The following is a 24,055-nucleotide window of genomic DNA, read 5'->3' on the forward strand; positions in this document are numbered from 1 at the left end:
GATGGAAGGCTTTGCACGCAAGAGGGAGACGACAAGAGAGAACATGAAAGAATGGAGGGGATAACAAGATGAGAACAGGAAAAGAGGGGAGGAAACACGAGTGAGAGATGGCTGTCTGAGCTGATGATCAAAACAGTGTGTGCATGTGTGTTTATTGGTATTTCTAGAAATGTGAGGACCAAATCTGAGCCAACTAATCATCAAAAGTAAGGCCTTTTTTGTACTTTCTTTTAGTACTTTTTCTAGGGGTAAACGCTAAGTTTGTGCATAGTGGTGAGGGTTAAGGTTATAGTGTTGCGGTTAGACAACAAATGTCCAAGAAAACTCCTCAAACCAACCCAGGGGAGCAAAGTGCTAATCTAAGCCCATGGCATAGCCCTGCAAAATGTCACTTAAAAATACTCAAAATGATGACAGAGATGAAAATTAACTGCAAAGAGACACAAAAAATAGACAAAACAACCACAAAAGAGACACATTATGACTATAAAAAGACACAAATCAACCAAAAATAAGGCAAAACAACCCTAACAAGACACAGAAAAAACCCAAAAAGAGACACAAACCTACAAAAAGATTCCTAATGACTACAAAAACATGCAACAACAATGAAAAATTAGCAAAATCACCCAAAAAACTATGTGTCATACTCCTATGTAGGAGAGGTGGTGGGGCCTTTTGCATATTTGTGCACAGGGCAACTGAAGCTGTTATATATTCGTCTCTTTAAAGCCAGACTCCACTGAGAAATACAGTGATTTAACATCGCTGAAAATATTAGCTTCTGGTCTACGATTCCCTCGATCAGTTAGTGGGTTTGCGTTTTTGTGTGACTTCAGCGTTCATAGGATCTATAGTTTGGATTCACCAAAGTGAGACAATAATGCAAACCAACTAACTGATTGAAGCAGCGGTAGACCAGCAGCCCTTGTGTTCAGAGAGCTAAAATTACTGTTTTTGTCCTCCCTGTCGGAAAGGGTTGTCTGCAAAAAAAGGTAATGCAGTGTAAATATTTTCAAGAAAAATGTTTATTTAATTTTCCAGGTAGGACTATTATAGGGGCTAAAACATGTTTTCCTGCTGGCCCCCATCTGCACCAGATTATAGCTTAGAGCTAATTCGCATTTGCAGTCGCTCTGCAAGCCACGACAAACACACAGCACAATGACATGATAATACAAGGTTGCACAAGATAAAGAGAAAAAAAGACACACACAAGACAAATAATACACACAATAGCACATGATACAAAGTAAAGTGAAGTTTTAGTGTGTTTTTAAACTTCGCTGTTTCAATTCAGTTTCACAGCTCTCATCAGCCCCTTTTTACAAATTGAGCATAAAAGTAGGGATTAATCTTACTGTCAAGCACTGAGTGACAGAGAAAGTTTTGCAGTAAGCTAACTGGTCAACCTTAAGTGGCCATGTATCAGCTGACACGTCAAAATTTTCTGTCAGCTGCTGATGTTGCTCCATGTCTGCTTGACGTGCAAATAATCAACTGTTTTCCCATAAAAAGCACAATACCAGACCTTTTTAAATCCCTGGGGAAAAAAAGCAGATGTGGACAGCAGTCCAGTTTTCCAGTATGTGAATATTTGTATTCTCGTGACTATTAGTGTCTCAGTTGTTCTGTTTGTGTGAGCTAGTTTATGTCCCCTCCGTCTGTATACGTGTGTGTGTGTGTGTGTGTGTGTGTGTGTGTGTGTGTATGACAGTGTGTGTTTGTCAAACAGACAACGGTCCACAAAAGTCCAACCTCTCTGGCTCCACAGCTGCTCTGTCACTGTCACATCTCGTCAGCAACACTGCGGCAGCTCAGGCTGTTTGGTCGCTGACTTTCTGTCTGTTGGTATGCCAGATCCAGGGTGGTCCATACCACCACACTCATCCCGCCCTGTCCGCCCTTGTTGTCAGGGGGATTATGTAGATTTAGGAGCAGAACCTCACTCCTTCCCTCCTCCTTCTGTCCATCCATCCTCTCATCCCTCTCTGTTGCAGCTCCTGCCAGTCGACTAAATGCCCTTTCCACAAATGTCTGAGCAGCTGGCTCTTCAAGAGGAGATAAAATGTTCTCTTTGCATGTGATAAATGTCAAACATACTGTATGCATGAGATGCTCAGCAGACACATGAAAAAAGTCCAGGCTCTCAAATGAAAATAATGTGCCAAAATGTTGATATACGGCTCCAAAAAAGGTTTCATAAACTTGTAGTGCACTCTAACTGCTGCCTCTGCTTAACACTTAATCTGTAGTAAGTGCTGTAGTATAGAAATAAGGAAGATTTAAATGCTTAAATTACAAGATAACATAATAAGTACATAATTGTACTTTTAAAGGGATTGTGTGTAAGGGAGGCTTAGTGATATCTAGTGGCAGATTTGCAGATTGCAACCAGCTGAAACTTCTCCCAGTTACAATTCTACAATTCTACAATTCTACAATTTCACTTAGCAGACGCTTTTATCCAAAGCGACGTACAACACAAGCAAGAATTTAGACTTAAATTCCTTCACTGTTCATTGTTCAGGAGGTTTTTTTTCCCCAGGAGGCAAATTATCTGCAGAGGTCTCTTTTTCTCCAAAACAAATGGTCCAGGTGATTTAAACCACTACAAACACTGAATAAAACAGTTTCACATTACAAATAGGTGTTTCTCCGACACGTTTCGCATGTCACAGACGGGACACTGGCCCATTACTTGCTTATGTATGCTCACCTTATTTTTGATCCAGACATTCACGAGGTTTTTACTGCAAAGATCTCTTCCTCTCAAAAACAAACCGATCGGTGATTTAAAATGGTAAGAGCACTAAATAAAAAAATTCCAACAACTAAAAAAAAAAAAATCAGAGGTTTTGCTATGCTCTCAATTCAGAGGAGCTGCTAACTGCAGTGGGTGATGCAAATAGGCAAAACAAACAAAAAAAAAACGAGAAAGACTAAAAAAAAAAGACAAAAATGGCAAAAAAAAAAAAAAAAAAAAGTAAAAATGTGAATCTGGAGCCAGTGTTTGGTTTATCCATTCTGGGCTACTGTAGAAACATGGCAATCTCCATAAAGGGACCCACTTCCTATGTACATGTATGTATTTGGTCTATATTCTATTCTGTATGTTTAATATGCTGCTGGTTATATAAATTTCCCCCGGGATCAATAAAGTACCTATCTATCTATCTATCTACAAATAAATGGCTTATTGTAAGGTAAAGAAAGCACAGCAATCCTTTTTTTAAGTGACTTTACACTAAAATTTTTTTTATTATATTCCCCCCTTAAATCCTACACGTCTAACATATGGATTTTTTTTGAATTATGACACAATAAATGTATACATAAAAAAGCAATACATGTAAACTTGTGTATTGTATATCACTTTCCTTATTTGTTTGATATGGTTTTATTTGGGCCTTTTAAACCCTCCATACAGTAAAGACTATAATTCTTGTGTGGGAAAGCCCTAAAACACAAAAAAATGTTTCAAGGAAGTCAAAGGATTTGGGGTTATGGAGCATTTACAAACTTGTGGCTGTCTGTTTCTCTGGCTAAGAAGACACTGGAGGAGGTCACGGCTGTCATGGTAACTTAATCGTGATTTAGCCAACTCATTGAGGCCACACACAGGCACACTTGAAAACTCCACCAGCCAGTTAGAGAGCCATCAGATGACAGTATACAGCAAGAGAAAACAACATTTGTGGTAATCAGTTAGGGTAAATCAAACAGGGTCATAGTGGAGGTTTGTTGAGCATCGCTGCTTTCTGTGAGTTGTTTCGAGAGTGCAGCAGACAGGAACAGGTCATATGATCAACCTGAGGAGGGCTCAGACCGTCTGTCCAGTTATTGGCCAGTTATGTGGAAAGAAGTCAGGTCCAAGTTTAATTACCACACTGCCACAACTGGTGGAATATGCTTGTGGCACATCATGGTCAGTACAGCTTAGTTTCCTATGCAAACAACCCACACAGACACACGATGCACATCAACAGTGGCTTACTGTACATGCTGTATTTACTGTATGAACAAAAATGTTTTCATTTGAATGAATTCAGTGTCCAAGTAGCAGCAGAAAGTAGCTCTGAGTGGGCAGTGAGCTGTGGTGTCAATCAGGGGGCGGTCAAGCTAAATATCATTCTCTGGTGCCAGAGAATAAAACAGCCGGAGTCAACATTGAGACACAGAGCAGATATGAAGAACTGAATAAATACATGAATGAATGAACGAAAGTACAAACAAACAAAAAAATAAATAATACTGCAATTAAATTTACACATTTACAACATTATATGGGTTCAGCTCATTATCATAAATTGGCATTTCATCCTGCCACCTTTCACAAAAAATATTTTTTTAACAACAGTGTTGTCACAATACTAGGATTTGATAAAATACCTTGAAAAATATTGATATTCAATACAATTTTCAATGCGAGGGGAAATCTTCACACTGACCTTACATGATTTATTAGTTTTATAAGATTGCTGATGAATGACTTCTGTTTTCTTGGTCAGTAGTAGAAAACTGTAAACATTAACAATAGGACAGAGCAAGAAAGAACAGCTGGTACCGTGTACCGATACTGCAGAAAATGAGTATTAAACCAATTTTAAATATTCAGAATCAGCATGTATGATTATTTTTGACAACACCACTGCACATATGATTTTTTCCTGAAGATTTTTTGCATGTCATACTGCTACTTTTCGTCAGAATGCCTTTCAGACAAACAGGGGAGTTAAGTGATTGGCTGTGTGCTGTGCAGAGCAAAGCAAACTGGCTCTGTCAAAAGTATATTAGCATCGATACTAAACGCCATATTGGTTTACCATGGTTCCTTTGGAGAGAGGTCAGAGGTTTGTTTTGGTCTTTTTGTCCAATCGGAAGACCGAGCGACTCTGTATATCCGCTTACTTTACTACACATCATCTGAAGCAAGCTGCACTGTGATTGGCCTAATCCTACTGTGTCTATCGCTCTGTGTTATTGGTAGTGCCACGTGTATTAGAATAAACGCTCTTAGCCCCTATAATAATAATAATAATAATGATGATGATGATGATGATGATGAGACAAGGGTAAATCAGGAGACAGTCTAACAGGCAGGGGTTGACAAACTATCAGACACCTCAGTATGATGCTCCTCACATCAACACCCGCTACCACCTCAATAATAACCATGAAGAAGAATTATCAGCTTTCTTACAGTCAACAACATTTTAAAAGTAATAGATTTAGTCTAATGAAGCTGCCATGAGTGTACACGTCATATTTTTGTCTTTTTTTTAAATTGAAAGATGTGAAAACTTAATCGGCCAATAAATTGGTTATTGACATTTTTTATTCCGTAATATCGGAATCAACATCGGCCCCCAAAAATCCATATCGGTCGGGCCCTACTTTTAACATTGTCACATATTAGTTTAAAGCATTAACATATAAATCAAAGTGTTGTATGATATTAGATAAGAATTTTCTGAAGCTCTTTGACCATAAAAAGATCATCTACAGGTCCAGAGATGTTTGCATCTTGTTCCCTGTTAGTGTCTGTACATCTAACTCTAGAAATACAGACATCATATCACCCTGGGCATTATAATAAACCCAAACAGTGTGAAATATGTTGTAACAGCACAGAATGACACTAATGAAAATATATGAGAAAGTCAAGATTTAGTGTGTTTATGGGCAGCTGTTGCTATAGGATTTGTGCTTGCTGAATATGAAACATGGCATACATTAATGTACAAAGCTATGATTTTATGGTGTTGGAAAACCACAGTATTTTCTTAATGGGAATTTCCTTCAGCTGTGACATATGCATGCACTAAAACTACAACCGATGTGTGAAAGTCCAAAATCAACAGGGTAAATTGAGTTTATCCAGATTATAATTTGGCGAAAAAGGCAATCTAGAGTTTTGATGGGACAAATTTAAGAGGTCCGTCTCCCCAAACAGTGTCTGCTGCCACTAAGGTCTTTCCAATTCATCCATAATTCATGCTTAAGCCTGTGCAGGATGGCTGGAAGGCCTTTCAGTGTTTGTGGCCCACTGTTCGCCAAGATGAATAATTAAAGACAGAGGTTTCCTCTCTAATTCCATACAGTGTACCTTTGTAATTCACATAATCAGTCAGGTGGAGATACAAAGGGGAGGGTTCCTATAGTAGATGGTTGTGCAGGACTTGGAAGAGAACATATACTGTTTTGTTGAATGTGGCAGCTGGTGTTGGTACACACTATGTTATATAAAGTTTCTCAGCTGGCCAAGCATTCATGTTGCTCATCTGGGTGTACTTTCCCTAAGTGAGGTAATGTTTTGCAGTCCCAAAACTCTCGGAGCAAATGATTTTGCAATGTCATTTCAAGTGGGGTTGTTTTGCAAGCTTTCAATCCAGAAAAATGAAACAACTCTACGTTTTCTTCGTTTGATCCGTGCCAGATGTTGCCCTCTCTTTGCATTTTCTCCTCTGCTCAGTGTGTCCAGAAGATAGAAACAAAACAAATTACTGCTCACTCTGAGCCCTTCTCACAGAAGAGCAAGAGACTCTATGTCGCGTTGCTTAGCCATGATGGAAACCAAACAAAAACAAGTTTTCTAAATTTTTGGCCACGCGTGAGAGGAAGGGTGGACGCTGATGTCAGTTGCAAGAGTTGGATAGCCTCTTCCCCAAAGCCTTGACCCTTTTTTTATTGAGATACTGGAAACATTCTGTCAAATTCCTCAGTGGAAAGACCACAGTGGTTTGACAACAGCTGGATCTATGTGGTCAGCTGACAAACTGGACCTGAAACATTGTGTAGAGAGACCAATTGTGTAACACAGAGACTCAGCTTCAGTAGACACTGGAGGGATCCTGCTACTGGCTGAGAAAATATCATGTTTAATGAATAGAAATACAATGTTCCTGCAGTGGCCTCAGCATCAGAACTCCCTCATGAAAACATGACTTATAGCCAGCTGTGTGCTGTCCAGGTGTTTGGCAGTCAGAGTGTATTCTCACCACAATTATCACTGATTTTAACTGTTTCTCAGCCTCAGATGACATGCATGTCTACATCTGGAAACATACTGCCAACACTGGCTTGGGCAGGTGGGTGGGGACCACAGAGGATTGTTTCAGGATAGGACATCAATGTTTATGAATCAGAGTTGCTACTCATTTTCATGGACCAAATTTCAAAACTTTTCTATGACTTTTCAAGGACCCATAATTAAAAAAAATCTTGCCACAACCAAGGATTCAGAGCTAATTAAATTGATTATAAATAGCTCTAACTAAGTTTGTGAATAAATAATATTTATACTGAGACGCTGTAAGTGTGTAGCAATAGTCACTATAGTTATGGTGGCACCACTCTTTATGCTGATGTACTTTATAAAGTGAGTGGTGATTTGTTAGTGTTAAATGTATTTTTTAAGCAACATTTGGGCTGTCACATTGGGAAAAAAACAACTTTGACGTGCATATACATATACATATCCTCTCTATCAATCGATCCACCACTTGGTCCAGGCTGCTGGATGAATTGCCATGAACATTCATGACCGTGAAAATAATTTTGAAATTCTATGACTTTTCCAGTTTCTCCATGACTGTGGGAAGTAAATAAGCAGTTTGTTTCAACTTTGAAAAAGGTAGTGTCCAGACTGCCTTCAATTTTAAATTAACTGAATTTGAAAAGACAAGTTGAATCATTACAAAATGATCTCAACTTGTCTTCTCAAATTCAATCAACTTTCAGGGCAGCCTGGACACTGACTTTTTTAACATAAACATTTAAACATTTTACACTGTGCTGCTTTTGTGCAGACTGAAGCTCGATTGCACTCCAAGGTGAGAGGTTATGGTAATTTCTAAGTTTTCAACCATTTAATGGTCTCAAAATGTAAATAAGAGAGTGCAGTTCTTGCCAGATTACAGTATGGCTCTGGTATCAACATGCTAAAAAGCCATTTGCTCGTGGAGTCCTTTGCATTCACAGGTCAGCTGTTCTTGATAGAGGAGCTGCATGACACCAGAAAAGATCAGGAAAGCCTGTTATAAACACTCCACACCCAGTCAGACAGCTAATGTCTGACCAAGATCTCTTGCCACATTAACAGCCTGTCCTCTCAGATCTGTCAGACTTTTCAACAAACACTCACCTATCATACACACAAATAATCAGCAGACTCTCTCATTTTGTAATCCTCCTACTGTTAAACATGGAATCTTAACTGGCATCTGGCAGATAGGGTGGTTTTTTTTGTCGATTTGTAGTTGTCTAAGTCATTTTTCACTGCAAATAATGAAACATGCAATGGCAGAAAAAGCAAAAAGTGTTAAATCAATAGTATTACAAATCATGATGGCTGCATTTCCTTTATGCCTGCCGGTTGCAGAGCCCTGGTAATATGTGTGTTGGCTTATTTAAACACTGAAAGGTCCAGTGTGTAGCGTTTGTGCACTGGCAGAAAAAGAACATAATATAAAAAGCGTGGGTTTTTTTGTGTGTAGTATTACCTGAAACTAAGAGTTCTTGTGTTTTTGTTACCCCCCTGCAGATAATTTGTCTCCCAGTAAAAACAAATAAAGATATCAGAGAAAAAAGGTGAGTCCACATTAACATGTGGCAGGTAGGCTGCCCATCTTCAACATGCCAAACAGCAATTGGAGAAACATTGATTTGTAAATTGAAGCGACTTCATTCAGTTTTTTTTTTACTATTTTAAATCCCTTGGTCAAGTCGTTTTGGAAAAGAAGAGCTATCTGTGGATAATTCAGCTCCTGGTAAAAACTTCCTGAATAACAAATGCTGAAGGAATTCTAACAGGGAGATGGCCAAGCTGGTTGCTATCGGCAATCCTCATCCACAAAATCCCCCTAACTCTTACACATTGTCAATGTTATTACATCTATGGTTTGCCTGCCATAACAGGTCAAAATGTCGGTTGTGAAAAAGGCTTATAACTGCATATTTGTTATATGGGATTACTAATGCATTCCCTAATTAATGAAATTAATAAATGTATTTATTAAATCATTATTTTGGCAAAATATTTAATTCACGAGTGTTGTTTTTTTAAAAACGTGCCCTATATTCCTTGCATTTCTAAATGAGATAATTCTATACAAAAAGTCAAATGCTGTAAAATTGTTAAGACTCTCTCTCTGTCTATATATACATATATACATATATATGTATATATATATATAATCTCTGTCTTGTAGTTCGCCTTGTTTATGTTATACTGTAATCTGTATTGATAATGCCATTTCATGCCTTTTTGACAACAAAAAGTGAAGTAGGCTTACTTAATGCAATACAAGGACACGGAAGAACTTGGGGAAAACATAAAACAATGAAAGGCCCATGTGAATTGACATAAAATGCTGCTGTAAAACGCAACAGTAGCCCCATCAGCAGCCAATGAAAACATTTTGACGTCAGACGACGTGGTTTGAGGCCGCGCCCCCTGCCACACAGTACTGCAAGCGGTCACAATATCGTCTGGTTGGATTCTGAAAAATAATGGCGAAGAAACGCAAAGAAATTGATAATTACAAGAGTTAGCAGACAAAAATATATGTCGGATGACTGGCCGCTGACTGTCGCAATTTCTCAGGTAAATCTGAGCCATTCCACAGGTCACTAACGTTTAACACTGCAAATATGAGCTAACGTTTGCAAGCTAACAAACTAGCTGAACTCTGGCTAGCTAAAACTGCTGCTCTCAAATGCAGCTGGTGTTTACGACATGATAGGTCACGTACACGCCTTGAACTCGGAGTTCTCACTGAATTTTAATTTAAGAAGTTGTGGAAACCACAATAGGGGCCGTTTACAAAAACTGTTTCTCTGAGCACGTTAAAACACGACGCTATTTGAACGCAGGCTTGTGCTAATTTTAGCCCGTTTTCTCATTTGCTCTCGCTTAGCTCTGACCTCCATTGCAGTTTCACACGGGCCTCCGGATCACCGTTTGGGAGGAAGCTGCAAGAGAAAACAAGGTACGATTCGTGCCTGTCCAGTATATTTGAAAGTCGACAATGTATGTAAACGTAGTTAAAATGACCAACACGTTATACCTCGTTTTAACACCCAAATACATCAATGTAACCATGATGTAGAAGGGCATAAACGCATGGTTGTGGTAATAAGGAACAGCTATCAAGTCTGCAAAAAAAAGTAACATTGGTACTGAATTTATTTACAGTGACTTTTTAAAGAAAAAAAAACAAACAAAAAAAAAACAGTTTGCCATTTTTTCGTTTTCTGGCAGCAAGTGGGAGACTTCTGGAGGATGGCACTGAATGAATTTGAGAGGAGAGATTTTGACACTAATGCAGTTTACAGAAGCCATGCAACTGGACCATTCCACAGCTTTGCAAGGTGCAGTTCCTCCCACATTACTGTCTGTTCCTTATCTGTTCCATGTTTTACTGTGCATGCATGAACTTCTCAAGTGGGTGTACTCAAGTAGATTTATGGGAGAATGTAAACTGCTGCCATCTTGTGGTCAAGTTATGGAACTAAAAATGATGTGTACATTGTTTGACAAGTTTCCTATGTTAATGTTAGTGAAGGAACAAAATTTAGTCATATTCCAAACTCAACTTTATTTCAGATAAATCAATACACAACACACTTGCTTAGATTAAATCCACATGCTTGAGGACAGGTAAGAGATTGTTGCAATGTTTTACTTTCACTTAACAGTTTGTTCTCCAGCTAAAAAATGTAAAATGTTTATTATGAGTAGATTCTTGTTTTAGCAAGAATGAGCTCAACAGTCTGTGTTTTTGGATTAGTAATTGTTCAGAGATAATGGTCTTTCTCTGTTGTGCTCATAGTACGGTGTGTACTAATTAGTCAGACTGTTTTTTGTGTTTTATCAAAATCTCAAAGCCACTGTGAATAAATTCCTGGTGTGTCAGCATTGACTAAGACAGATAAAATGGAAAGTGTAGTCATTGGGTATGTTGTCGTGGCCGAGTGGTTAAGGCGATGGACTAGAAATCCATTGGGGTCTCCCCGCGCAGGTTCGAATCCTGCCGACAACGAAATGCACTTTTGAGTAGTGGATGACACATTAGCAGATTACAGCATGCACAGATGTAGCTTGGTGAAATATCAGTCTGTGAAGGCTTTGACACATAAAGACAGCATTTGGCTGTTGGTCAGTGTCAGGCTTACTGTGAGCATCTGCAGCCCTTGTGTCTCCCTCACAGTTCACGCTTGTCAATGTGAGTCAGCTTTTTTCTGCTGATTTCAGCACGTGGAATTGGCAGCATTGGTCTTGGAGCCTGTCTGTGAATGAAATCACTGTGATTGGGTGTCTCACTTAGTACGCGGGAAAAGAAATGGCAGGGGGAAATGTAAAGAAACACCTAAAGTCAAGAGGGAGTGAGGTTGAAACAAGCTTTATACATAAGGAAAGATTGTTTTTCTTGAACCATTGAGCTCTCAACAGAAAGATTCCCTCATGTGTTGTGTTTTTGTCCACTGCCACACAGTAAATATTACTTGTTCTGCATTGTGTTGTTAATGTACTAACTGGCTAATTAGTGTCATGATGGTCTTCTGGTTTTCCGTTATGAATGGCTGTTACAAATGATTGCTGTCTGCTGGTATAGAGGGGTATTTACTCTCACCCAGGTGTAGTATGCATGTGCTGATTGGCTGTGTGTTTGGTGCGTTTATGTGCAACTTTCTGCCTGAGATATGGTCACGTGAGGGGGATTGAACAACCAATAGATTTTGAAGCAGCCTCTACAGACAGAGAAAGTATTGACAAACTGTCACGTTTGGTCACACTCTACCCCCTGTTCTGGTAGATGAAGAAAAGGTTTACTAATGGTTTATCCTTCACGGGATCTTTACAGGCCCACCCTGAAATTTTCAGTGAATTGTGCTGTGTGTGGCGATGGTGGTATAGTGGTAAGCATAGCTGCCTTCCAAGCAGTTGACCCGGGTTCAATTCCCGGCCATCGCAGTTTTTCTTCCAGTGAAAGTATACTGTTTTGTTGACTGAAAGTATACAGAAAGTCAGAAAATATGCTACTCTTAATATACTTGCATTGTATAAAAATGATTTCCTTTCCCAGGCATTTTTTCAGTGTCAATTAGATGGATCCAATAATAAAAAAAAAGCAACAACAACAAAAAATCGACAGCAATGAGTTGCAAAAAACCCCAGCGACTCCAGGTGCTCATGACTCAGTATTTCTAGTTCTAGAATCATTTTTCTGTAACCCAGAGTGGCTGAGAAACTAAATAAAAACCTCTACTCTGTTAAGTTGTTGAAAATGGTCTATAGCCATTGATACTCCTATTCACAAGTCAAACAATGCTCCTTTGTCAAATCATGTTAAATATGTAGTTTCTGTTTCCTGCTTGTGACCACAGTGTGAATGTGGGGATGTAGCTCAGTGGTAGAGCGCATGCTTTGCATGTATGAGGCCCCGGGTTCAATCCCCGGCATCTCCAGCTAGTTTTATGATACTGACTGCGAAGCAGTGATAGCAACACATTTTCTAATTAGCTGAATTACCTAGTTGAAAGTACTTCACATTCAAGACACATAATACCTTTGCTTTGTATGTAGAAGCTCAATATTGGAAATACCCTGAATAGATAAGTAGCAATTAGAAAGGACATAGAAAATGGAACAAGAAAAAAACACTAACAATTATCTGGGTTTTATTTGGTAGTGGTAGACTGTCTGCTGTTATTTTTGTCAACATATTTGATTATTTCATCACAAGGACTCTGTTGCAGCCTTGCATTGAAACAAAGTGTAATGCTGCTCTTAAAAACAGAATACTATATAATGCACTGTCTGTGAAGTTCATGAGATGAAAATATCAAGATAAAACTATAGGGAACACCTTTAGGTAAATCTGAGAATCTCTGACCCCAGTGACGTTAAAATGTTAGGTGGTTGTTGTGGCCCAGTGGTTAAGGCAATGGACTAGAAATCCTTTGGGGTCCCCCCGCGCATGTTTAAATTTTGCTGACAACGTGGCATTGTTTTGAATGGTTGGAGACAAGATGAATCTGTACAGTTCTATACCAACAGATGCCACAGAATTCCAAGAATCATAAGTTTCGATATCAGTAAAACAAAGGGGAGGTTTGACTGAGAATTTCGGTGGGAGTTGCTGAGGTCATAGCCGATGAATGACTAATGTATAACCAACACCCATGGGGGGATTTTACTTCTGTAGTTTATAAGTTCTCTGATATAGATTACAATTAGGCTTGGGACAGTTAATAGCAGAAAAAAAATTACTTCAATACATAAGGAATGTTGGCCGTTTTTGGATTCTTCATGTGCCTGTGGAGGGATGCGAGAAAAACAAAATTTGTTTTACTCAATCAGTGTAACACAGAGAAAGTAAATAATATACAAATGGTAAACTGGGGGTGTGTCATATCCTTTAAATTGTAAGCTGACAACAGTGACCCTATAATTACATCATATGTGGCCTGGTTTTCAGCTGAAAGAATGTGTAATGTTCTATTCACACATGTAGGGGGCAGTGTGGCCTTTTATATCTCTAGTTCTTTGTGTGTCTGCATTGAGCGTGTAATTTACATACTGTGATAGTACAGTCATTTTCTGATGCAGCAACACAACATCATTCATTTCCTGTTGCAGTTTGATTCCAGAATACAGAAAAGCTTTGTTTCTGTCCTTTTTTTACCTTGTGATATGCTTTGTTGGGTAATTTTATACTGCAGTCAGCTGGAAGCAACACCCACTCTAACACTGAGAGTCTTTCCACAGTTTTCTTTGAACAGATGCTGCTGGTTTTTGAAGAATATACAATTCTGAATTTAAAAGCCAAAAAACAACAAAACAAAAGTGGAGGTTTTGGTGATGTACGACAGTCTCCTCTCCTCCAGTCTTCTTCCCTCCCTTTTTCTCTTCCTTGTTGAATTCCTGACATGAATCGGTGAGTGTGCAGTGGAATTTTGCAAGTCTGTGCAGCGATGGTGGTATAGTGGTAAGCATAGCTGCCTTCCAAGCAGTTGACCCGGGTTCGATTCCCGGCCATCGCAGGTGTTTTCTTCTGTGGGAGTTTATCCTACAAGTAAACTAACTTTCTTTCTTTCTAAAGAGGAAAGGGAAAGAAAGCAAACTTTTTTTTTTAAACAAGCGTGTTTATTAATTTTTAGGTTGAGTAAACACATTACAACAAGAAAAAAAAAAAAATACAGGTGCAACACAGAACCATCACAGTAAGGCTCATCTTCAATAAGATAGACATCACAGGGCATTAAGATGTATTATTTTGCACAGTGCAGAAGATACATCATCCTTTACCTTAGAGAAAAGCATTTCAAATAAAACAGAGCGAAAACAGACAGAGGTACAGTAAATACATGGCAATTGCATTTGTTGAAGGTTTACATACAGGGGGAACATGCCTCCAATGCTTTCCTCCCCTCTAAGAACACCATAAAAGATCTCCACATACTGTCAAAGATGGGGTATTTACCCTTTAATGTGAAGGTGAGTTTTTCCAGTGCCAAAGAATCTGATTGTCCTGTAAGCCAGACACTAATACTTGGTTTGGTAGTGGATTTCCAAGATTTGGCTATAGTGTGTTTGGCTTGTAACATGCAAAAAATGATCATAGATTTGTTTGCTTTGCTAAGGTTATGGTTTGTCGGAAAGATACCAAGAATACATATTTTTGGGTGTATTTTTATTTTTATACCTGTAACATGCGAAATCATATCCATCACCTCACTCCAAAATGTCTGAATCTGTGGACAGTCCCATAAGCAGTGGTATAATGTCCCCTTTCTACCACATTTGTAGCACGAGTCAGGGTTATTGGGGTTAAATTTATTCAGTTGAGTTGGTGTAACGTATATTTTCATTATCCACTTGTACTGATCCGAAAGAAAGCAAACTTAATTCGCTAAAAGAAAAAGATTTGAGACTAATTGATTTTATTCTAATGATGGCTTAAAAAATATATCGTAAGAGCTTTCTATGTTGCTGACCCCCCTTCCTCCTCCATTCCTCCCCTTTTTTCCTTTTGAGTCAAATTCCTGACTCCAATGACCGAGTAAGCAGTGGAATATATGCTTTCCATCAGCGATGGTGGTATAGTGGTAAGCATAGCTGCCTTCCAAGCAGTTGACCCGGGTTCGATTCCCGGCCATCGCAGGTGTTTTCCTTGGGAGCAGAGTTTGCTGCAATTGGTACATTCACCCTTTTGTTGGAGCACTGCTTGTTTTGTTTTTATGTTTATCTGTTCAAGATGTGTGGCTGCGTCACCTCCAGATGTGGTCTGGCTGGTCTGGTTTTAAGTCACAAAGTGTTCTGTGCGCATAATGCCTTGCAGTGTTTGTTTTGGGGTTTTTTTCGGACAGGATACTGCTTAAAGATTCATCCATCAGGTTTTAAGGTAGTAATGTGGCACATAAAACATCAACCATGACCTTGAAGTCATGTTAATGGAAATGTCAAAAAGTAAAAGATAGCAAAAAACAAAAAGGCATAGAAACTAGTTGTGGAAATGTAATGATGGGTTCTCTCCTAAAAGCTAATTTAACAAGAGCTTTCTTTCTTGCCAAGACTTTTCCCTTACTCTAATCCCCTCCTCCTCTTTTCCATCCCTCCCAATTGAATTCTTGAGACTGCTGATTGTGCAGTGGAAAATTCCATTTAAGTGTGTGATGGTAGTGTAATGGAAAGCATAGCTACCTTTCATGGAGTTAACCTGGGTTTGATATCCAGTCATTGCATATACCTTGTTTTAAAGCAATGTTTACTGACTACTTCTAAACCAGAGATGAAAACAATTTTACAATTTCACACAATGCTCTGTTGCACATTTCCAACATATAAATCTGCTTTGATGCATGTTGAATGGTTTTAAAATGCTCTGAGATTATGAACCACAAGGCAGATCTGTTAATTTTTTTTGTTGAAGACATGAGAAAGCAGAATATCACCATGGACATACCCATAGTGTCTTCTTTTTCCAAAATGAAAGCACACCATCAGCAGTCAGGATGGCCGAGCGGTCTAAGGCGCTGCGTTCAGGTCGCAGTCTCCCCTGGAGGCGTGGGTTCGAATCCCACTTCTGACAGCATTAGTTTTCACTCTGACCTTGCATCTGCCTCATTTCTTTCAAAAATATTTTTATTTAATTATTTAATTAGCTTGTTTTTTTGTCACGTGAATGTCAGTGTCACAGGGAACGTATCGCTGAGTCTGTTATGTACTTCTTACAGTTAGAAAAAATCAAGTACACACTTAAAGAAACTTCCCAATCATTTCTCAAGGTATGGAGGCCCTTTCTTGATTATTATGACTCTTTACAAGAACCCCTTGATAATGAGTAAGCTTGAACACATACATGACCTTTTGCATTGACGGAATTCTCCCTCTCCCATTATTTCATATTTGTATATATCTATTTATTTTATTTCATTTATATTTATGTATGTATGTATACATATATATATATATATATTATTTATTTATTTATTTATTTTTATTTTTTTAATTTCTTTCTCTTATTTTCTTAAGTTCTTAGTTCATTTGTTTGTTTATCCAAGGTCCAATTCCTTAAGTGTGTTCTGTAACCTCTAGCCCTATGGGTGGGGGGGGTGAGGGGTGGGGACCAATGGGGTGTTGGGTGTATGGGTGGAAGGGGTGGGATAAGAAAGATAGGGTGAACTCAATGGGTTAATGTAACTGAAGAACAGTGCACCCTGTGTTTTGAAGATGACTGTGTAAATTGAAATAACATGTACATGTGCTGTATTCCTGTGGGGTAAAAAAATTTCAGAAAATCAATAAAACATATTTACAAAAAAAAAAAGTGTTGATGTGCATTTCCGACCCCTCGTTAAACTTCATGTAGAAAACAAAATGAATCGTCAAATATGTGTACTGTACTGCCAAATCTGATTTGATTGGGATAATTCTGAGCTGGGTCCAGCTCTACATGTATGTCTGCTTCATTGCACCTGAAGCAGCTCTGAAATTGTCCTTAGGTAATGAAAGACAAGACTTATCTGTCACAGTTTTCATGTAGAGTAATAATGACGAGAATATTGCTATCAATGCCTGTAGCGTCTGTCATTTTTAATTGGAAAAAGAAAAAAAAATTTTTTTCCTTCAGATTTTCATATTTTTGAGTCAGGATGGCCGAGCGGTCTAAGGCGCTGCGTTCAGGTCGCAGTCTCCCCTGGAGGCGTGGGTTCGAATCCCACTTCTGACAGTAGGTGTTTTTCGCTAGAGCCAGTGCTTGTAACTTGATATTAGGAAGCCAAAGTCAGCAGTTTTCTCACAAACCAGCTGTGGAATGTGATCCAAGACGTCCATTTGCAATAACACATTGCAGTTGAACTCATTAGATATGGTGGTCAGAGGTCACTGTGACCTTGCGTCTGTCTCATTTCTTTCTTTCAAAACTACTTTGATGTGCAAAACATCCGTTGTTAAGTATTAGTTTACTTGGTTTATTGAGATAGCCAGTGAGGGTCTCTATTTCACATTATCTTCTTTGTCATTGGTGGTGTTGTATGCTCTCCGTATCACATCATCTGTATAGAAAATATGTCTGGCAATATGATTTGAGCAGACCAAGGTGTAATGGTTCCATGGTGTAATGGTTAGCACTCTGGACTCTGAATCCAGCGATCCGAGTTCAAATCTCGGTGGGACCTGTCTTTAAGGAGATTAAGGAAAGGAAAGTATGCAATCTCCACGTCCCACTTCATCCCAACCCGAGGTGTCACGGAAGCAGGGCTCCGCCTTGAAAGTTCTCTCCTAACAACTCACAGCAACTAAATACGATGGATGGTTTGCACTCTGGACTCTGAATCCAGCGATCCGAGTTCAAATCTCGGTGAGATCTGCCTTTATGGAGACTAAGGAAAGGAGAGTATGTATGTTGGAAGTCCACATCACCACTCGTGTCACGTCAAGCAGCCTTTCGTGTCCTGTGCAGTGTACTTCTTAGGACGCTCTGGTCCCCAGACTTTGCTGTGCAATGACTGCTCTTGACTTTGGCACCACTATTTGATACAGAACTGCAGACATGCAGGCAGCAGCACAGAGGAGGAGAGAGGAGAAACCTTCTGCTTCGAGGGGGGTTACATCACAACTCACAGCAACTAAATACGATACAGTTCCTGGCTTTCGTGTGATATTTAACGTGGGCAAAAAGTGTTGATGTGCATTTCCGACCCCTCGTTAAACTTCATGTAGAAAACAAAATGAATCGTCAAATATGTGTACTGTACTGCCAAATCTGATTTGATTGGGATAATTCTGAGCTGGGTCCAGCTCTACATGTATGTCTGCTTCATTGCACCTGAAGCAGCTCTGAAATTGTCCTTAGGTAATGAAAGACAAGACTTATCTGTCACAGTTTTCATGTAGAGTAATAATGACGAGAATATTGCTATCAATGCCTGTAGCGTCTGTCATTTTTAATTGGAAAAAGAAAAAAAAATTTTTTTCCTTCAGATTTTCATATTTTTGAGTCAGGATGGCCGGCGGTCTAAGGCGCTGCGTTCAGGTCGCAGTCTCCCCTGGAGGCGTGGGTTCGAATCCCACTTCTGACAGTAGGTGTTTTTCGCTAGAGCCAGTGCTTGTAACTTGATATTAGGAAGCCAAAGTCAGCAGTTTTCTCACAAACCAGCTGTGGAATGTGATCCAAGACGTCCATTTGCAATAACACATCGCAGTTGAACTCATTAGATATGGTGGTCAGAGGTCACTGTGACCTTGCGTCTGTCTCATTTCTTTCTTTCAAAACTACTTTGATGTGCAAAACATCCGTTGTTAAGTATTAGTTTACTTGGTTTATTGAGATAGCCAGTGAGGGTCTCTATTTCACATTATCTTCTTTGTCATTGGTGGTGTTGTATGCTCTCCGTATCACATCATCTGTATAGAAAATATGTCTGGCAATATGATTTGAGCAGACCAAGGTGTAATGGTTCCATGGTGTAATGGTTAGCACTCTGGACTCTGAATCCAGCGATCCGAGTTCAAATCTCGGTGGGACCTGTCTTTAAGGAGATTAAGGAAAGGAAAGTATGCAATCTCCACGTCCCACTTCATCCCAACCCGAGGTGTCACGGAAGCAGGGCTCCGCCTTGAAAGTTCTCTCCTAACAACTCACAGCAACTAAATACGATGGATGGTTTGCACTCTGGACTCTGAATCCAGCGATCCGAGTTCAAATCTCGGTGAGATCTGCCTTTATGGAGACTAAGGAAAGGAGAGTATGTATGTTGGAAGTCCACATCACCACTCGTGTCACGTCAAGCAGCCTTTCGTGTCCTGTGCAGTGTACTTCTTAGGACGCTCTGGTCCCCAGACTTTGCTGTGCAATGACTGCTCTTGACTTTGGCACCACTATTTGATACAGAACTGCAGACATGCAGGCAGCAGCACAGAGGAGGAGAGAGGAGAAACCTTCTGCTTCGAGGGGGGTTACATCACAACTCACAGCAACTAAATACGATACAGTTCCTGGCTTTCGTGTGATATTTAACGTGGGCAAAAAGTGTTGATGTGCATTTCCGACCCCTCGTTAAACTTCATGTAGAAAACAAAATGAATCGTCAAATATGTGTACTGTACTGCCAAATCTGATTTGATTGGGATAATTCTGAGCTGGGTCCAGCTCTACATGTATGTCTGCTTCATTGCACCTGAAGCAGCTCTGAAATTGTCCTTAGGTAATGAAAGACAAGACTTATCTGTCACAGTTTTCATGTAGAGTAATAATGACGAGAATATTGCTATCAATGCCTGTAGCGTCTGTCATTTTTAATTGGAAAAAGAAAAAAAATTTTTTTCCTTCAGATTTTCATATTTTTGAGTCAGGATGGCCGAGCGGTCTAAGGCGCTGCGTTCAGGTCGCAGTCTCCCTGGAGGCGTGGGTTCGAATCCCACTTCTGACAGTAGGTGTTTTTCGCTAGAGCCAGTGCTTGTAACTTGATATTAGGAAGCCAAAGTCAGCAGTTTTCTCACAAACCAGCTGTGGAATGTGATCCAAGACGTCCATTTGCAATAACACATCGCAGTTGAACTCATTAGATATGGTGGTCAGAGGTCACTGTGACCTTGCGTCTGTCTCATTTCTTTCTTTCAAAACTACTTTGATGTGCAAAACATCCGTTGTTAAGTATTAGTTTACTTGGTTTATTGAGATAGCCAGTGAGGGTCTCTATTTCACATTATCTTCTTTGTCATTGGTGGTGTTGTATGCTCTCCGTATCACATCATCTGTATAGAAAATATGTCTGGCAATATGATTTGAGCAGACCAAGGTGTAATGGTTCCATGGTGTAATGGTTAGCACTCTGGACTCTGAATCCAGCGATCCGAGTTCAAATCTCGGTGGGACCTGTCTTTAAGGAGATTAAGGAAAGGAAAGTATGCAATCTCCACGTCCCACTTCATCCCAACCCGAGGTGTCACGGAAGCAGGGCTCCGCCTTGAAAGTTCTCTCCTAACAACTCACAGCAACTAAATACGATGGATGGTTTGCACTCTGGACTCTGAATCCAGCGATCCGAGTTCAAATCTCGGTGAGATCTGCCTTTATGGAGACTAAGGAAAGGAAAGTATGTATATTGGAAGTCCACATCACCACTCGTGTCATGTCAAGCAGCCTTCGTGTCCTGTGCAGTGTACTTCTTAGGACGCTCTGGTCCCCAGACTTTGCTGTGCAATGACTGCTCTTGACTTTGGCACCACTATTTGATACAGAACTGCAGACATGCAGGCAGCAGCACAGAGGAGGAGAGAGGAGAAACCTTCTGCTTCGAGGGGTTACATCACAACTCACAGCAACTAAATACGATACAGTTCCTGGCTTTCGTGTGATATTTAACGTGGGCAAAAAGTGTTGATGTGCATTTCCGACCCTCGTTAAACTTCATGTAGAAAACAAAATGAATCGTCAAATATGTGTACTGTACTGCCAAATCTGATTTGATTGGGATAATTCTGAGCTGGGTCCAGCTCTACATGTATGTCTGCTTCATTGCACCTGAAGCAGCTCTGAAATTGTCCTTAGGTAATGAAAGACAAGACTTATCTGTCACAGTTTTCATGTAGAGTAATAATGACGAGAATATTGCTATCAATGCCTGTAGCGTCTGTCATTTTTTAATTGGAAAAAAGAAAAAAAAAAATTTTTTTTCCTTCAGATTTTCATATTTTTGAGTCAGGATGGCGAAGCGGTCTAAGGCGCTGCGTTCAGGTCGCAGTCTCCCCTGGAGGCGTGGGTTGAATCCCACTTCTGACAGTAGGTGTTTTTCGCTAGAGCCAGTGCTTGTAACTTGATATTAGGAAGCCAAAGTCAGCAGTTTTCTCACAAACCAGCTGTGGAATGTGATCCAAGACGTCCATTTGCAATAACACATCGCAGTTGAACTCATTAGATATGGTGGTCAGAGGTCACTGTGACCTTGCGTCTGTCTCATTTCTTTCTTTCAAAACTACTTTGATGTGCAAAACATCCGTTGTTAAGTATTAGTTTACTTGGTTTATTGAGATAGCCAGTGAGGGTCTCTATTTCACATTATCTTCTTTGTCATTGGTGGTGTTGTATGCTCTCCGTATCACATCATCTGTATAGAAAATATGTCTGGCAATATGATTTGAGCAGACCAAGGTGTAATGGTTCCATGGTGTAATGGTTAGCACTCTGGACTCTGAATCCAGCGATCCGAGTTCAAATCTCGGTGGGACCTGTCTTTAAGGAGATTAAGGAAAGGAAAGTATGCAATCTCCACGTCCCACTTCATCCCAACCCGAGGTGTCACGGAAGCAGGGCTCCGCCTTGAAAGTTCTCTCCTAACAACTCACAGCAACTAAATACGATGGATGGTTTGCACTCTGGACTCTGAATCCAGCGATCCGAGTTCAAATCTCGGTGAGATCTGCCTTTATGGAGACTAAGGAAAGGAGAGTATGTATGTTGGAAGTCCACATCACCACTCGTGTCACGTCAAGCAGCCTTTCGTGTCCTGTGCAGTGTACTTCTTAGGACGCTCTGGTCCCCAGACTTTGCTGTGCAATGACTGCTCTTGACTTTGGCACCACTATTTGATACAGAACTGCAGACATGCAGGCAGCAGCACAGAGGAGGAGAGAGGAGAAACCTTCTGCTTCGAGGGGGGTTACATCACAACTCACAGCAACTAAATACGATACAGTTCCTGGCTGCGTGTGATATTTAACGTGGGCAAAAGTGTTGATGTGCATTTCCGACCCCTCGTTAAACTTCATGTAGAAAACAAAATGAATCGTCAAATATGTGTACTGTACTGCCAAATCTGATTTGATTGGGATAATTCTGAGCTGGGTCCAGCTCTACATGTATGTCTGCTTCATTGCACCTGAAGCAGCTCTGAAATTGTCCTTAGGTAATGAAAGACAAGACTTATCTGTCACAGTTTTCATGTAGAGTAATAATGACGAGAATATTGCTATCAATGCCTGTAGCGTCTGTCATTTTTTAATTGGAAAAAAGAAAAAAAAAATTTTTTTTCCTTCAGATTTTCATATTTTTGAGTCAGGATGGCCGAGCGGTCTAAGGCGCTGCGTTCAGGTCGCAGTCTCCCCTGGAGGCGTGGGTTCGAATCCCACTTCTGACAGTAGGTGTTTTTCGCTAGAGCCAGTGCTTGTAACTTGATATTAGGAAGCCAAAGTCAGCAGTTTTCTCACAAACCAGCTGTGGAATGTGATCCAAGACGTCCATTTGCAATAACACATCGCAGTTGAACTCATTAGATATGGTGGTCAGAGGTCACTGTGACCTTGCGTCTGTCTCATTTCTTTCTTTCAAAACTACTTTGATGTGCAAAACATCCGTTGTTAAGTATTAGTTTACTTGGTTTATTGAGATAGCCAGTGAGGGTCTCTATTTCACATTATCTTCTTTGTCATTGGTGGTGTTGTATGCTCTCCGTATCACATCATCTGTATAGAAAATATGTCTGGCAATATGATTTGAGCAGACCAAGGTGTAATGGTTCCATGGTGTAATGGTTAGCACTCTGGACTCTGAATCCAGCGATCCGAGTTCAAATCTCGGTGGGACCTGTCTTTAAGGAGATTAAGGAAAGGAAAGTATGCAATCTCCACGTCCCACTTCATCCCAACCCGAGGTGTCACGGAAGCAGGGCTCCGCCTTGAAAGTTCTCTCCTAACAACTCACAGCAACTAAATACGATGGATGGTTTGCACTCTGGACTCTGAATCCAGCGATCCGAGTTCAAATCTCGGTGAGATCTGCCTTTATGGAGACTAAGGAAAGGAGAGTATGTATGTTGGAAGTCCACATCACCACTCGTGTCACGTCAAGCAGCCTTCGTGTCCTGTGCAGTGTACTTCTTAGGACGCTCTGGTCCCCAGACTTTGCTGTGCAATGACTGCTCTTGACTTTGGCACCACTATTTGATACAGAACTGCAGACATGCAGGCAGCAGCACAGAGGAGGAGAGAGGAGAAACCTTCTGCTTGAGGGGGTTACATCACAACTCACAGCAACTAAATACGATACAGTTCCTGGCTTTCGTGTGATATTTAACGTGGGCAAAAGTGTTGATGTGCATTTCCGACCCCTCGTTAAACTTCATGTAGAAAACAAAATGAATCGTCAAATATGTGTACTGTACTGCCAAATCTGATTTGATTGGGATAATTCTGAGCTGGGTCCAGCTCTACATGTATGTCTGCTTCATTGCACCTGAAGCAGCTCTGAAATTGTCCTTAGGTAATGAAAGACAAGACTTATCTGTCACAGTTTTCATGTAGAGTAATAATAGCGAGAATATTGCTATCAATGCCTGTAGCGTCTGTCATTTTTAATTGGAAAAAGAAAAAAAAATTTTTTTCCTTCAGATTTTCATATTTTTGAGTCAGGATGGCCGAAGCGGTCTAAGGCGCCATGCGTTCAGGTCGCAGTCTCCCCTGGAGGCGTGGGTTCAAATCCCACTTCTGACAGTAGGTGTTTTTCGCTAGAGCCAGTGCTTGTAACTTGATATTAGGAAGCCAAAGTCAGCA

The 24,055-nt window shown here is 40.1% G+C and overlaps 1 long non-coding RNA gene and 16 other non-coding genes across 17 annotated transcripts; all 17 read left to right on the plus strand.

The window, feature by feature from the left end:
• The first annotated feature begins 9,475 nt into the window (after positions 1–9,475).
• On the plus strand, positions 9,476–10,389 carry LOC148185984 (uncharacterized). Its single transcript, XR_015775349.1, has 3 exons — positions 9,476–9,607; positions 9,921–9,992; positions 10,265–10,389. It is a non-coding gene; the product is annotated as an uncharacterized LOC148185984 (long non-coding RNA).
• Positions 10,390–10,963: 574 nt separating this feature from the next.
• On the plus strand, positions 10,964–11,045 carry trnas-aga (transfer RNA serine (anticodon AGA)). The gene has a single exon. It is a non-coding gene; the product is annotated as a tRNA-Ser (tRNA).
• An 860-nt stretch (positions 11,046–11,905) lies between these two features.
• Positions 11,906–11,977, plus strand: trnag-ucc (transfer RNA glycine (anticodon UCC)). Its single transcript has one exon. It is a non-coding gene; the product is annotated as a tRNA-Gly (tRNA).
• A 422-nt stretch (positions 11,978–12,399) lies between these two features.
• On the plus strand, positions 12,400–12,471 carry trnaa-ugc (transfer RNA alanine (anticodon UGC)). Its single transcript has one exon. It is a non-coding gene; the product is annotated as a tRNA-Ala (tRNA).
• A 1,506-nt stretch (positions 12,472–13,977) lies between these two features.
• Positions 13,978–14,049, plus strand: trnag-ucc (transfer RNA glycine (anticodon UCC)). The gene has a single exon. It is a non-coding gene; the product is annotated as a tRNA-Gly (tRNA).
• Positions 14,050–15,097: 1,048 nt separating this feature from the next.
• trnag-ucc (transfer RNA glycine (anticodon UCC)) lies at positions 15,098–15,169 on the plus strand. Its single transcript has one exon. It is a non-coding gene; the product is annotated as a tRNA-Gly (tRNA).
• Positions 15,170–16,014: 845 nt separating this feature from the next.
• On the plus strand, positions 16,015–16,097 carry trnal-cag (transfer RNA leucine (anticodon CAG)). The gene has a single exon. It is a non-coding gene; the product is annotated as a tRNA-Leu (tRNA).
• A 1,057-nt stretch (positions 16,098–17,154) lies between these two features.
• trnal-cag (transfer RNA leucine (anticodon CAG)) lies at positions 17,155–17,237 on the plus strand. The gene has a single exon. It is a non-coding gene; the product is annotated as a tRNA-Leu (tRNA).
• Positions 17,238–17,613: 376 nt separating this feature from the next.
• trnaq-cug (transfer RNA glutamine (anticodon CUG)) lies at positions 17,614–17,685 on the plus strand. Its single transcript has one exon. It is a non-coding gene; the product is annotated as a tRNA-Gln (tRNA).
• Positions 17,686–18,506: 821 nt separating this feature from the next.
• On the plus strand, positions 18,507–18,588 carry trnal-cag (transfer RNA leucine (anticodon CAG)). The gene has a single exon. It is a non-coding gene; the product is annotated as a tRNA-Leu (tRNA).
• Positions 18,589–18,964: 376 nt separating this feature from the next.
• On the plus strand, positions 18,965–19,036 carry trnaq-cug (transfer RNA glutamine (anticodon CUG)). Its single transcript has one exon. It is a non-coding gene; the product is annotated as a tRNA-Gln (tRNA).
• An 820-nt stretch (positions 19,037–19,856) lies between these two features.
• On the plus strand, positions 19,857–19,938 carry trnal-cag (transfer RNA leucine (anticodon CAG)). Its single transcript has one exon. It is a non-coding gene; the product is annotated as a tRNA-Leu (tRNA).
• Positions 19,939–20,314: 376 nt separating this feature from the next.
• On the plus strand, positions 20,315–20,386 carry trnaq-cug (transfer RNA glutamine (anticodon CUG)). The gene has a single exon. It is a non-coding gene; the product is annotated as a tRNA-Gln (tRNA).
• Positions 20,387–21,666: 1,280 nt separating this feature from the next.
• trnaq-cug (transfer RNA glutamine (anticodon CUG)) lies at positions 21,667–21,738 on the plus strand. Its single transcript has one exon. It is a non-coding gene; the product is annotated as a tRNA-Gln (tRNA).
• An 823-nt stretch (positions 21,739–22,561) lies between these two features.
• Positions 22,562–22,644, plus strand: trnal-cag (transfer RNA leucine (anticodon CAG)). The gene has a single exon. It is a non-coding gene; the product is annotated as a tRNA-Leu (tRNA).
• A 376-nt stretch (positions 22,645–23,020) lies between these two features.
• Positions 23,021–23,092, plus strand: trnaq-cug (transfer RNA glutamine (anticodon CUG)). Its single transcript has one exon. It is a non-coding gene; the product is annotated as a tRNA-Gln (tRNA).
• Positions 23,093–23,909: 817 nt separating this feature from the next.
• trnal-cag (transfer RNA leucine (anticodon CAG)) lies at positions 23,910–23,995 on the plus strand. Its single transcript has one exon. It is a non-coding gene; the product is annotated as a tRNA-Leu (tRNA).
• Positions 23,996–24,055: the final 60 nt, after the last annotated feature.

Source organism: Plectropomus leopardus, chromosome 21, assembly GCF_026936395.1.
Source record: "Plectropomus leopardus strain MGB_pleo_1.0 chromosome 21, ASM2693639v1, whole genome shotgun sequence".
In the NCBI taxonomy this organism is placed as follows: Eukaryota; Metazoa; Chordata; class Actinopteri; order Perciformes; family Serranidae; genus Plectropomus; species Plectropomus leopardus.